Genomic DNA, 15,069 nt, shown 5'->3' with positions numbered 1-15,069 from the left:
CCCTGGTAACTATGACCCCAAATGTATTTCACATGCTCGGCTGCCATCTGTGTATCTTAACGTGTCTACTCAAATCTCCTGCAGGTTTTTAGGTTGGCCATTTTAAGGACTCACGGTACTGAGTTTTAAATGTTCTTCATACATTCAGGATGCGAGTTCTTTATTAGACATATGCCGTGCATACACATCCTCCCCGTCTGTGGCCTGCAGTATCATTCTCTTATCAGTATCTTTGGAAGAACTGAACTTTTGTGTGTTTTTTATATTTTTTTTTAATGTTTATTTATATTTGAGGGAGAGAGAGTGCACATGAGCAGGGGAGGGGCAGATAGAGAGGGAGAAACAGAATCTGAAGCAGGCTCCAGGCTGTCAGCACGGAGTCCGACGCAGGGCTCAAACTCACCAGCCGAGAGATCATGACCTGAGCCAAAGTTGGACGCTCAACCGACTGAGCCACCCAGGCGCCCCAGAAGAACAGAACATTTAAAATTTTGATAAAGTACGAAAATATGTTTTCTCTCATAGATTTAAGTAATCTCTGCTTATTCCAGGGTCACAAAAACTTTCTCCTGTGTTTTCTTCTAGAAGTTTTATAAATGTGTTAGACTCTAAACGTAGATCTATCATCCATTTTGAGTTAATTTTTGTACATGGGACCAGGTACAGGCCAAGGTTCATGTTGTTTACAAAGATGTCCAGTTGGTTCCGATTGCCATTTGTTTAAAAGACCATCCTTTCTCCAATGAATTGCCTTGTGCCCTTGTCAAAAATCAACTACCCCTGTACGTGTGGGTCTATTTCTGGCCTGTCTCTTCTGCCCCAATGCTCTGTGTGTCTATCTCTTTGCCATACCCCACGGATTGATTCTTGTAGCTTTATAAGAAGCTTTTCTGACTTTCAAGAAAACCGGACTATGAAATCTTGTAGTATTTTTCTTTTTTAACACCGATTTGGCTTATTCTAGGTCCTCTGCATTTCCACGTAAACCTTACAATCACCTTGTCTACATTTTGACTAGGATGGCGCCGAATCCCTACTTCAGCTTAGGGAAAACAGGCAGGCATCTTAACGATATCGAGTCTTTCAAGCCACAGTACGGCCTCCATCCGCTCAGGGCATCTCTCGCTTCCCTCAGCCCCATGTGCCGGCTTTCAGGGCAGAAGTCGGACACGCATTCTTGGTGTTTTGTCCTGGGTGTTTCTAAAGCTACTGCCGAGGATGCTAATTTTTTAATGTCACCTTTTGCTCCTATACAGAAATACAGTTGACTCTGTATCTTGTATCTTGTTGAATTCACATATTCTTATAGGTGGATCTTTTTCATAATCATACTGTTTACAAATGAAAGTTAACTTCTGGAGTTAGGTTAACCTGACTGAGACTCTAGAAGATAGGTGCCTTTCAATGATTAGAAAGTGCCCAAACTTTCGGCGGGGTCGGGGGGAACCTGCAAGAAATTCCCTTTAACTGCACAAGTTCAGAGGACAGCATTTTTACCTCATACCCTCTTACAAGGGGTGGCGGAGTCCCCATTAGGGGACCACAGTGGCAGTGACAGACACAGCTCCCCTCCCCACACACCTCCTCCGGCGCGGCGCCAGGGCTGACGGCTCGCCCGAAGGAGCCAGTGGGCCAGGGAGGGAAGCGGCCTTCCCGTGCGTCTCCGCCCTCTGTCATCCGGAGAGTCCCCGCAGCCCGCTGCCAGTACGCTCTCTCCCGGCCTGGTAAGCAGACTTGGGGTTCCACCTGTGACTTTTCAAAGGGTACTCAATTCCGTCTTTGAAAGAGCTCCGGGAAGTGGGGCTGCAAATAGCATTTTTCCCAGCGCACAAGAGGCACACGAAAAGGTCTCAATTGCAGGACACCGACAGTCTGACAATACCAAACACGAAACAGGGCCTGCAATGCAACACCCAAAGCCCCTGGTTTAACGGGGAGGCAGCACCAAGTTCTCCAAGTTCATGGCTCAATTACTGAAGTACACAGAAATAAGGAACAGATCACCTGATGAAAGTCTTGACAGGGGCTTGCGTTTAAAATGTACTTCTGGGAGCGCCTGAGTGGCTCGGTCGGTTAAGCATCTGACTTTGGCTCAGGTCATGATCTCACGGTCCGGGAGTTCGAGCCCCGCGTCGGGCTCTGTACTGACAGCTCAGAGCCTGGAGCCTGTTTCAGATTCTGTGTCTCCCTCTCTCTCTCTGACCCCCCCCTCCCCCGTTCATGCTCTGTCTCTCTCTGTCTCAAAAATAAATAAACGTTAAAAAAAATTAAAAAAAATAAAAAAATAAAAAATAAAATGTACTTCTGCCACCATCTGATTTTTCTCCATCCCGTAACTTTCTGTAATTTGACTAAGGTCCGCAGGCACATCTGTGGGATCGACTGCTAGGATCAGTTTGAAGCTTGTTCCTGCCTCCATCACAAAAGCCAAGTAATAATTTTCACACTACTGTTTCCGGCCAGTGGTTTCCGACACGACTTCTTTATTAGGAGGTGGTGAAACCACATATGAGTGTGCGTTTGTGTGTGTGTGTGTGTGTGTGTGTGTTATATATATAATTTTTTAACAGAGAAATAACTCCAGAGCACTCTGCTGCCATTCTATCAAATGCAAGGCAAGTGATTGCTGAGTTCCCAATTATGTTCAACCTTAAATCACACTGTTTGGTCTGGTTGTATATCCAGCCCTACAGGGAGTTGTGCGAAGGCATATATTTGGCAAGCTTTCAAACCACAGCTACAAAACATGTGCTGAAGAAAATGATTCAAAATATTAAGAAAGCAGTCATTTATTTTCGAAAGCCTGTTCACGTGAGACAATAAGCTGCTTCCCAGAATAGGCTCCATCCATCAGGAAAACACTAGAACCCAGCACAGGCTGGCTGGAGTCTGCCTCTCAGCCATCATATTGCTGTGATTATTATTCATCATCCGGGGTGCATCGCAGATGGATATGCACACTGGGCACCCTTCTGTGGTGACAGCAAACGCTCCCCGACCCTGGAGAAGCACCCACAGTGCCGATGACCTCACGGGCCCTATAGGACTACCCGGTTGGCCCTACATATCCAGGTGAGGGCAAGCTGTGGGCACCTAGGCACAGGAAGGGGATGGAAGGCAGGAGAACCTTGGTGCCCGGTCCAGGTCAACCACTTCTCCGTTATAAAGAGACAGTTCAAACAAACCAGGGGATCCATGTCAACCAGGTGCCTGTTTGGAGGTCCGCTATGTGACGAGAGGCTTACAAGTCCTTCTGGGAATCCAGCCGGCTGAGCCAGCTAAGCTTGGCCAGCTGAAGCAAAAAAGGAGATTCCACTTGAGACGAGAGTTAGGAAAATCCCTTTCCAGTGTCTTTCCCGCACTCTTCCCTGGAGACTGTGTGTACCATCCTGAGGGGCTGGCTCGCAAGCCCAGTGCCACCCAGGGGGGGACCACTCCCAACTCCTAGTGCCTTCTCTCGCCATCTACAAGCTTTAACTTGTCTGCTAAAGGACATAATGTATAAGCCTCTCCTGCCATCACTACAACCCAAGGAATGGGCAAAAACGTGAATCTTCTAAAGTATACATAGTAATTAGTTTTCTCTAAGTCAGGACACAATGAAATTTAACAAATATTTAAGTTTCTCAACCAACTCGAAACACTGAATGAGTCCAACACCATCAGACAAGGAATTTAAAACTGCGCTTCAGCGGGTGAACCACTGGAATCTCAACTTTCCCAGGGCAACAACGGGATTTGTGGGGCTCTTCAGGTACCACTAGCGATGATGGTCTGCAATGCAGAGGGAAGTTATGGACAGCCGGTTGGCCAGAAGTTTCTGCAAATACCTTGGCCGTGAAAGAAAGACCAGAAAAAGAAAACTAAGCAGTTTGTGGGCAGGAAACCCTTCTTGCTTTTTTAAGGCTGGGCAAGGAGACGGGAGCGATAGTAAATAGGCGCTTTTCCCTTGCTGACACGCGGTGCCAGTAAAGCACAGCCAGGATGCCCTTCCAGAGGGGCAACCTCGCTTCCCCGGGCTGGACCGGGGCACCCTCTTTCGTTCCCAAACAATTAAATAACGATCACCATCTACACCGAGTGGGTGTCACGCACACTATCATGTGGCTGCACACACGGATTTCTAATAATCCACGTGGGAACGTCACCGCTCTTCAAATACTTACCAGCAACATTGGCCACTAGCAGCCAGAGATGTATGGGAGTATGTTTAGAATATTCAGCTGACTAAGCCAGCACCTTAACTTCAAAAGCAATCGACCAAAAGGGCCCAATCAGAAAAGTGATACAATTCAGGGGTACGCAGTAGCCTCTCACAGGGTCTGTTCTGGAGGAAAATGGCTCCCAGTAACGACAGGCTTATGAGTTCCAGTAACTAGGAAACCAATGACTGGTACCTTCTCCCACGCATGCACCGGTCCACCAGCTCGGCAGCACGGGTTGTGCCGTGGTTGCCCTGCTGTGGTTGCCCACGTCTTACGTACGGGACCCTCCGTAAACAGGTCCAAACCTCTTTTCCAGCCCTGTCTTGCCACCTCCATTTCACACATGTCACTCTTGAGCGGGCCAGGCCCCTTCTGGACTCTGCCTGGCTTCATTCTGTTTGTTCCCTCCAGCTCAAGCCTGTTCTCTAGCCAGGCAGGCGGGGGACCAGGCCGTCAAGGGACCTTGCGTGGGTGGCACTACGCTCCAGTCACGCACGAGAAGAAGGGATTCACTTAATTCCAATCTAACGAGCTGATGCTCAATCAGAAGCAATGTAAAAGCTCCAGCTCAAGCGCTCTGTCCCTCGGTCTCCGTTGTAAGAAGGTCCATTTCACGATAAAATCACTGAGAAGTTAGTGTTTTTACTACAACGATCCAACACTGTAATAACGTCCCGGTAAAGACAGCGGCAAGAATGGAAAGTTGCACAGGGGAGCGTTTGCTAAGCAGACAGGTCTCCCGAGGTCTACAACCCAGTCCCCAGCTGGCATATCTGAGACCAAAGGAAATACTTTGACAGACGGCTTCAGTGGCAGATGATGTGTGAGATGCCACGAGTTGGAAATGAGATTCTTTCCTTCTCTAAGAAAGCTGAACACGCAAGGTTCAATGAACTACTTCTCTCATCAACTTCCCAGGTATCCGCAGCCTCCCTACATTTTCCTCCTAAAAATCTGAGGTATAGCCAAGAGGAAAACCAAGGAAGCTAAAAGCTACTCACCAAAGTCTAGACTTCTGCAAACACTGGTGCCTTAGGAGATCTGTCCCTAACCCCAGAAAGAATGTTGAACGTAGAAAGTGCTCATAAGAAAGATGCCACAGGAGCAATCACAGAAAATGAGGTCTGGTTCTCAAGCGGGTGTGGGGGAATTCAAATTCAGTCTCTGGCAAAGTCCGGCAGTGCTGTGCCCCTCCCCAGGCCAGAAGGAAAACCATTACTGCTGGGCTCCCACTGAACCAAAGACACTTGGGGACAATGACTTTCCATCTCACTCAGGGAGCCATGCGAGTGAGGGCCCTGAACGTCTTGGGACACGGGCTGATTCTGTTCAAATACAGCCATTCTCTGAATCTCCCAAATGTCAACTTCCGATGCCAAAGTGTGCGGTTTAGAGAGGTGTTTCCCAAACAGCTCCCAAAACCACCCGGGGACAAGGACGTCAGGACTGGCCTTCTAGGTGCCCGGTCCCACCAGTGTGTGGCCTTCTCCTTGGACAGGAGAGCTCTCCAGGGCTCCTCTCCTGCAATCAGTGACAATCTGTACACTCACGGGCACTTGTAGCTGCTGAGAATACAGCTGGAGAGACGGACAAGGTCCCTGCCCTATAAGAGCTCACATCCCAGTAGGGCGGGGAGGAGACCAGGAAAAGGGAAAGGAAGAAAAAGAAAATTTCAGACCGTAATACAGGCTATGAAAAAAATAAATAAATAACCAGGTGACAGAGCTACTAGGGGTTGGCTGTCTGGGAAGGACCTCCCCGAGGAGACGACGTCTGAGGTTAAGACCTGAGTGGCATGGAGAAGCCAGCACACAAACGTGGGGTAGGAGGGGACAGCACTCCACGTAGAGAAAACTGCTCACGCAAAGAAGCACGCCTGGTGTGTTCCAGCTACGGAAAGGGTCGATGTGTCCAGAAGGAAAAGCAAACGGTAGGGACCAAGCACGACAGGGACCAGAACACATGGCGCTCCATGTGGGTACTCCAAATGGGTAGAGGGTCACTGTAGGGTTTTTAAGCAAGCTAGTAAGCTCACCCCAGTTATCTCTTTACTAGATCACCCTGGCCCCTGCACAGGGAGCAAGACTGGCGACAGGAGTCCAAACAGGAAGGGGTGATGGATGCGCGGGCAAAGAAAACGAGGGCAGCCTGGACTCTGGAGGTACCTGTAGAGATGACTACAGCAGGATCCACCTTAGAAGGAGGAAAGAACTTACAGGTGGATTCCACGTCTGGCAGAGAAAAAAGGGCAGAATCAAGGACACGCCTGAGCTTCTGGCTTGATGTACTGCTCAACTCGTATACGAGGCATCACTGGTCTTTATTCTCACAAATATCCTTCCACGCTCTTTTCACCGACACTGAACTTCGACCTCCCCAGACACCTTTATACGGTGGACAGAGAACACTGTACCTTCTTCTAAAACTGGGAAGCCAATTTGGAGACGAATACTTACAACCCTGCTTCCGACTGCAAGGTCTGTTAAGTTCAGCCGAAGGGACAGCTGACGAGCGTCTATAAGCGGCCGCCTGAGCTACCTGCCTCCTCCCGTGACATCACCCTCCCTACTGAAAGGTTTCATTTTCCTGGCTTTGCAAAGGCCCTCCCTCCATCTGAAGCAGCTGCTCACAGAGCATTTCAGCTTCCTTTTACCAGGCTTTTTTAAACAGATACTTTTTCTACCCGGAGTTTGTCACCATTTAAAATGTTGTGCTAGTTAGCAGTAATTATGTAAATGCAAGCAGCCATTTCTATTTTTAAAAGGGAACCCCATTTAGCATTCTTACATCCTGAAATGTTTAAAATAGCTAGTCCAGTGATGTTTTCACTTTATTCAAACTGTTTGTGTGGATTTAAATACAGGTTCAGCCGAAACCAAAGCAAGTCAAACATTTACTTTCTATTAAACATCTAAATCAGAAGATTAAAAACCTATTTCACATTTAACAGAAAGAAGCCGTCAAATCAGCAGAGCAACAGCGGCTTCCCCGCATTTACTGCCAAGCTGGGCTGATGTCTGAGAGGTAATCAATTTAGGAAGGGAGGGAGGGATTTCTTTAAACTCTTCAAAAAGGGAAAAATACATTTGAGCAAATCTTTTAATTATAGTATCTTCCTAAGAACCTGCAAAGCCTTTATTCTTTCCAAACTTAATGCTTTGTAAAGGCAACTCTTGCCCCTTAATTCCACATGAAATATTCAGTATAGCATAATTAAATTTTATTCCATGCTATTTTTATTGGGCTCACAGAAATAGAGGGTGGCATCATCTCTGAAACAAACTTCCCGGCAACTTCGCATTCACTGCGAACGGGTGGTTCTGAAAATTGAACTTAAGATACAAAACCTACTCCAAATGGCAGTTTCAGCCCCAGACAGATGGGCGGGTATTAAAAAGATGGGCTCATTCGTATGTCGCAACCACAGCCTTCGAATAAACAACTGCCCCAGTTCTCCACTTCCTTCCCTGAGTTTAGCACGAGGTGCCTCTGGGCACGGATCTTAACTTTCAACATGCAAAGACGGGAGCCTGTTTGATTTTTCACTGTAAATCTATCTGGTGGGGAAAGAAAAGAGAACGGAGAGAGACAAGGAAAGAAGTGCCGTATGGCTGAAAGAAACTTATAATCTGAATAAATATTTGGATGACGGGATGGTTTGTGGGGGGGCGGGCTTAATGTTTTTGGTCATTATTGTAAATTATACAACCAAAGTCTCACTCTTCTTTCTAGTCAATGTCAGAAAACCACGAGTGAACACAAAACGTCCCCTTCTCAGACTGGTGGCCCAGGTTACAGACACACCACTCACAGAGAAGGACAAGTGGTAAGCATCTCGGGCGACCCACAGCCAAGTCCATCAGCAGGGGAAAGCCCTGCAGCCCCCAGTCTAACCTTCTCAGGATCCGGTCCCACGGCACTCCCCCTGATGGGACATGGCCTGGTGTGACAGTCCACTCCCCCACGACGTGCCCACAAAGCTAAAACTTCATCTTAAATTCTGCTAACGTATCAGCAGGGACGACGACCTCAGATCGAGGATCACCCAACCTCTCTGTCCAGCCGGACAGCCCCAACTGTTTTACTACTCCCTCAAAAGCGCCAAGTTCAAGAGGACAACCAAAACAACAGCAAAGATTTCTCCCATGTGACATCTGGAACTGCTGTAAGGGAGCACCACAACCACTCAAAGATGGTTCTTTAATGAGACTCTTAGAACTTGAAAAGATTAAAATATATCTTAATTCGTAAGAACTAACCTGACTTTGGCTTTGTAGTTTGGTCTAGGTTATTGATTAAAACAACGACAACACAAAAGAAAAACTACCCACCGAAGTCACCAAAGTGGTGAGACTTAACTGCCCAGGAGTGACTGCCACTACAGCCACCAGCACCCGGGTTCCTCTAAACTCATGGCGTCAGAGAGGTTAAACGAGGTGCTGTTAGAAATAGAGACCTAACCAAAACCCAAATGACAACAAAATTAAATTTTATACCACAGAAACAGAAATTAGAATTTATATAAAAGTATCTACTCCCACCATATCTGCCAAATTTTCTTCTTAGGAGACTCATTTCTATTTTCTGATTAGATCTAAATGTTTAAATAATATGTACTGTTGGCTTTTCAAGAACCTGGTCCATTGACTACTGCTTCAAACTATATCGTCTTGTTGCTCAAATATCTCCATGGCTCTTGTAAAAACAAAAACGTCCCATGTGTCTTGAATGCCAAGGTTACCTCCAGCAAGATAAGCGGCCCCAAGATCACAAACAGGACGCCACCTCAGGGGGGGCTACAGGTACACCAGAGCCTGAGGATGCTCGCTCTCTGCACAGACAGGGACTGCCCCTGAAGGCACGGGATGGGGAGATTCTGTTAAATCAAGCCTAACAATGCTGATCTGATCACATCCAGGAAGGATCTGGGTTGAAGCAAAATATGAAAATTGTCAATTAGGCATCAGAAAAAGCGTTGTGCATGTTAGAAACACAAATAGGCTAACTGGGGTAGAATTTAGCCAACATAAAGGAGGGAAAAAAGCATTTCCAAAGCCACATTACTGCACGAGTGCTGGGGGAGGGTCTGGGCGAGAGGGGTTCAGCAGCCTGCAGAAAGGCTCTAATGCACTCGGGTTCTCACTCTTCCTAGGTGGCCTCCATCAGGTCCCGCCCTGGCCTCCCTGATTTTACCCAGTTTCATGAAAAGGGAGTGACAAAGCCCTCCCTGCCTATCTCTCGGGGTGGTTAAGAAACTAAATGAGAGGGGCGCCTGGGTGGCGCAGTCGGTTGGGCGTCCGACTTCAGCCAGGTCACGATCTCACGGTCCGTGGGTTCGAGCCCCGCGTCGGGCTCTGGGCTGATGGCTCAGAGCCTGGAGCCTGTTTCCGATTCTGTGTCTCCCTCTCTCTCTGCCCCTCCCCCGTTCATGCTCTGTCTCTCTCTGTCCCAAAAATAAATAAACGTTGAAAAAAAAAAATTTAAAAAAAAAAAAAAAAAAACTAAATGAGACATGTCTGTGAAATCATTTTCTTAAACTGTAAAGGCATATATGACGTGAGCAGCTACTAGTTTTCATATGCTAAATATAGGCTGTGTCTATATTAAAATCAGCCGGTGGGCTTTTAATTAGAAAGTCTAGTCAGTTCTTTCTGTATTTCTAAATGTAAGAAAAGTTGTTGGAATTTGGGAGTTTTCTGGGAAATGGACATGCTTCTACCTTGACATAAACTGTGGCGGTGGGAGACATGGCTCAGAGTGTCAACGTGTCTCGGTGACATACCGACACCAACCGCCTGCCTCTTCTCCCCTGTGGGTGCACAGCTCGTTAAACAGGGAACTATTTAGGTGTTAAGATCCTGGAAAATCAAAGACCACTCTAGTGTCCAGTGGCCACAGACAGGGACCAAAGTAAAAACAGAAGGATGATCTAGAAGCAAAGGCCACATCTACAGTGGAATTCGGGGATTCAAGGCAAACTTCTCAGCCTTAGCCACGTGCTAAATTGGCACTTAAAGCCAAATGTGATCAAAGTTCACAGGGATCATATATGAAAAGTTATCAGGAAAACTCAAGAGTATCAAAGCGAGGGTCGCAGGAGAAACCAGATACGGGGAACACGCGACCTCTATACCACCTCTGCAACTTAGCTGATACTCTAAAATTACTCCAAGATTAAAAGTTTATCTTTTAAATTATCTTTTCCATTAAAAGAGAGGGAAGGAGCTTGCTTTGGGGAAAGAGAAAGAAAGGAACATGTTACGTGATTGCAACCTGCACAAAGTTTAAGACTTTCTCACATAGAAACTCGTTTCCACGCCACAACTATCTCCTGACAGTAGGTTCGAAGCAGCAGCAGCACTATTTCACGGCTAAAGAAACTCCTAAAAGATGGAGCCACTGTCCCAGGGTCCCACAGCTTTTCAGAGGTGGAGGTGGAATGCTATACCTGGTCTGCCTGACCCCAACGCCCGACGAGGAACCCAGTGTGGCCGAAGGACCCAGGTGGGAAAGGCGGGGCTGCCCTCTAGGGAGGATTAAAATGGACGAGGAGGGCCCACTGACTTCTAACCCACCGGCCAGGTTTGTCTCGAGGGTACCAGTGAGTCAGCCAAAGGCCAGCAATCCACCAAGTGACATGGTCCCCTCTCCAAAAGGCAAATTAAGAGATGCATCCCCCTCGGAGAATCTCAACGTTGGTAAACCTCACAGTGAGTTCGCCTGAAAGTCCTCTCACCCAGAAATGCATCATAACCTACGCTGCTAAAGACGACTCCGTGTAAGCTTAGCTGTTCCCAGTCAACTCCTGGGCCACGCCTTACCGGAGGAGGCCACTGCCAAGCACCCGACACGTGAACAGTAAGTGACAGACAGGCACGCACCAACCACCATGGGCCTTTTCAAAACCCACTCAGAAAAGAACCAGTTACGCGGCACCTGGGGGGTTCCGTCAGTTAGGCATCCGACTCCTGATTTCAGCTCTGGTCATCGTCTCACGGTTCGTGAGTTCGAGCCCCATGTCGGGCTGTGTGCTGGGCCTGGAACCCGCTTAAAATTCTCTCTGTCCCCCCTGCCTCCCCCCCACGCTTGCCCGCACGTGCTCTCTCTCTCTCTCTCACATATATAACTCTCACATATATATCGCTCTCTCATAAATAACTGAAAATAAAAAAGAAAGAAAACAAGCAGTTACGAGGCAGCCCCTCCTCAAGAGCTATCTGAAGGCTCACGGGTCATCCCTCTCAGCCTGATGTCCTCTGCGTGCCACCAGAGGGCACTAACTCATGGAATCACTCTTGAAACACTTAGGTCACATTTTAAACTGCAGGAATGTTGAATGAAAGCTGGATTTCAAAGCAATGAAGGGCTGGGTATGTAATTTTGACAGTGGCTTTGAGCATTTGCCGGTCATAAATCTCCATTTAATTCCATAAAACTTAGGGGTACACACACAGCAACAGGGTGTGCTAAAAAAAATAAGTCAACCAAATCTTCAGATTTATGAAAATAATGTATTTCCAAATAAAACTGAGAGTTACACACTTGCTCCTGCTTCTCTCGGCTCTGGGGCTGTCGTGTGGGTCACCCATCCCAGTGGCTTATGCACGTCGCGCCCAAGAGCCCCAAGAAAAACATCTCTGGATCCACCTTGCTTTTAAAGCTACTCTGGATGGAGTTAAAGTGGACATTCACCACATTAAATTACAGCAGTTTATTGTGCATGATTAAAATAAGATTTAGTCTTTTTTACTAAAATCCTTCTAAGAAATAAAGAGCACACATTTGCTTGGGCTCACTGTGCCCTGGGCTGCTATTCTGAGCACATTATACTTATTTCATACTTACAACATTCCTTTGAGAGGCTGCAAAATTCTATTTTCGTAAAAAGTTCAACCTTGCATTTCTTGAACGCAATCAAGAATTTTTCTTTACATTTGTATCCTCCACTGATGATTTATTTGCCCACAAAACTATAAATGCAGATTTGTGAGTTCTGCCTCATTAACCACCTTCTGCAATTATTTCTTCACCCCAGAATTCACACTTCTCATACTTCCACGGGGAGGATGACATTACATAATCAAAATAGTTCAGCGGGAAGTTTAATGAAAATGCATTATGCCCTGAAAGGTTTTTTTGTTTTGCTTTGTGGTACATAAAAATCTGCTCTTGGCTTTTCACACTTTATTTAAAAGGAAGTGAAACATATTTACTGATTCGATCAGAAACGTTGGTTGCTTCTCTAGGTGAAACAGAATTCCAGCTCGACCGGGTTTTTGGTTTTCCTGGTTTTAGTGGATTCTTTCAGCATCCAAGAAATAACTGAACTTCCCAATGAGATGAAGAAAAGTTGACAAATGCAATGCATCACCCCGAGAAGTTTTGGTTCTTTACACAATTCGTTACAAGTTACTGCCCCCGTAAACTCGTGACACACGGCCTACGTCACATCCGTTTCAGATTTTGTTTTTGACCTTTGTGTTAAAAACAAAACCAACAATCCTCCTCCAAGGTTTCAAGAACATGTGGGTATTCTGGACTGTGCCAGCACACAAGGAACAAAGACAGAGCAGCTGCGACGTCTAGGTATTCTGGAACAAAAGCACTTTTGTTAGTACCATCTGAGTAACTGCCTCCAAGCTCCCTCTATACCTTCGTTCCTGCCTCTCCAGTCTAGGAAATATTTTGGTTTCTCTTATTTACTTGATGCCAAAATCTACAATTTTAAATTATTAAACATTAAGAAAAGTTAAATATGTCTACTCTCTACCTATTTTTTATTTCTCAATGCTTCTTTCTAGACTCCCATTAGACATCTTGATATTAAAATAAAGGAGAGCTTGTTTTATTGTTTTACCGTGATTCACAGGACCGGAGTTTTTACAAACTGGAGGTCTGTGGCCACCCTGTGCCGAGCATGCCCGTCGGCACCAACACCATTTGCTCACTTCAGGCCTCTGGGTCACATCTGGGTCATTCTCACCGTATTTCCAACTTTTTCCTTAGTATATTTTCATAGTGATCTGTGGTCAGCGACCTTTGATGTTACGATTGTCATTACTTTGGGACGCCAGGAACCACATCCACGTAAGACGGCAAACTTAACTGATAAATGTCACGCCATGTCCTGACTGCTCCACTGACCGGCCGCTGCCCCGTCTCTCTCCCTCTCCTCAGGCTTCCCTGGCCCCGGAGACCTGACAGGATTGAAATGAGGCCAATTAATAACCCTATGATGGCCTCTAAGTGTGCAAGTGACAGGAAGAGTCCTACACCCCTCACTTTAAATCAAGAGCCAGAAACGACCAAGCTCAGTGAGGAAAGCGCATTGGAAACCGAGCCAGGTCGAAAGCCAGGCCTCTTGCGCCAAACAGCCAAGTGGTGAGTTCAAAGGAGAGTTCTCGAAGGAAATTAAAAGTGCTTCTCCAGTGAACATAGGACTGATAAGAGAGCCAGACAGCCTTCTTGCCGGCATGGAGAAAGTCTGAGTGGTCTGGATAGAAGATCACACCAGCCTCGACATTCCCTTAAGCCAAGCCTAATCTGGAGCAAGCCCAACTCTCTTCAATTCTTGAAGGCTGAGAGACGCCAGGAAGCCGCAGAAGCAGAGTCTGAGGCCGGCAGAGATTGGTTCGTGAAGTTTAAGGAAAGCCGTCTCCGTGACGTGAAAACACAACGTGAAGCCGCAGGAGCGGATGTAGAATTCACGAAGGCGGCCACACGCAACAGTGGCTGTCGTCAAGGGTTTTCATAGCTAGAGAGGAGAAGTCAATGCCTGGCTTCAAAGCTTCAAAGGACAGGCTGACTCCCTTGTTAAGGGCTAACGCAGCCAGTGATTTTAAGTTGAAGCCAATGCTCATTTACCATTGTGAAAATTCCAGGGCCCTGAAGAACTCTGCTAAATTTACTCTGCCTGTGCCCTATAAATGGAACAACAAAGCCTGGGTGACAGCACATCTGTTTACAACATGGTTTGCTGAATATTTTAAGCTCCCTGTTGAGAACTACTGCTCGGGAAAAAAGATCCCTTTCTAAGTAGTACTGTTCGTTGACAATGCAGGTGGTCACCCAAGAGCTCTGATGGGATGACGGGATTAATGTTGTTTCCGTGCCTGCTAACACCACATCCATCCTGCAGCCCATCCTGAGTAATTTTGACTTTCAAGACTTGTAATTTAAGAAATACATTTCATAAGGCCATCACTGCCATAAGTAGTGATTGCTCTGATGGATCTGGGCAAAGTAAACTGAAAATCTCCGGAAAGGATTTACCTTTCTAGAGGTCATTAAAAAGCATTCATGATTCCTTGGAACAAGAAATCAAAATATCAACATGAGCAAGAGTCTGGAGGAAGTGTATTCCCACCCTCATGGATGACTGTGAGGCGTTCAAGACCCCAGTACAGGAAGTCACTGCAGATGTGGTGGAAACAGCAGGAGAACTGGAATTGGAAGTGGAGCCTGAAGATGGGACTGAATGGCTGCCATCTCAGGATACAACTTGAACAGATGCGGAGTTGCTTCTTAGAGACGAGCCTCTTGAGATGGAATCTGCTCCTGGTGAAGACTGTTGAAATGACAACAAAGGATCTAGAACATTCCATAAACTTAGTCGACAAAGCAGTGGCAGAGTTTGAGGGGACTGACTCTCTTTGTGAAAAAGGCTCTACTGTGGGTAAAATGCTATCAAACAGCATCACATGCTAGAGAAAATCAGTCATGAAAGAAAGAGTTAATCAACGCAGCAAACTTCACCATTTTCTTAAGAAACTGCCACAGCCACCCCAACCTTCAGCAACCACCACTCTGATCAGTCAGCAGCCATGACATCGAGGCAAGACCCTCCAGGACCAGCAAAGGGATT

General features: G+C 46.6%; 1 protein-coding gene across 8 annotated transcripts in view; it reads right to left on the bottom strand.

Moving 5' to 3' along the window:
• CAMTA1 (calmodulin binding transcription activator 1) overlaps nucleotides 1-15,069 on the bottom strand; it is an 855,981-nt gene that overhangs the window by 740,752 nt on the left and 100,160 nt on the right. The gene's annotated exons all lie outside the window — the stretch shown is intronic.

This window comes from Leopardus geoffroyi, chromosome C1, assembly GCF_018350155.1.
Source record: "Leopardus geoffroyi isolate Oge1 chromosome C1, O.geoffroyi_Oge1_pat1.0, whole genome shotgun sequence".
In the NCBI taxonomy this organism is placed as follows: Eukaryota; Metazoa; Chordata; class Mammalia; order Carnivora; family Felidae; genus Leopardus; species Leopardus geoffroyi.
Note: the sequence above shows the minus strand (reverse complement) of the source record. Positions and strands in the feature narration are given on the sequence as shown.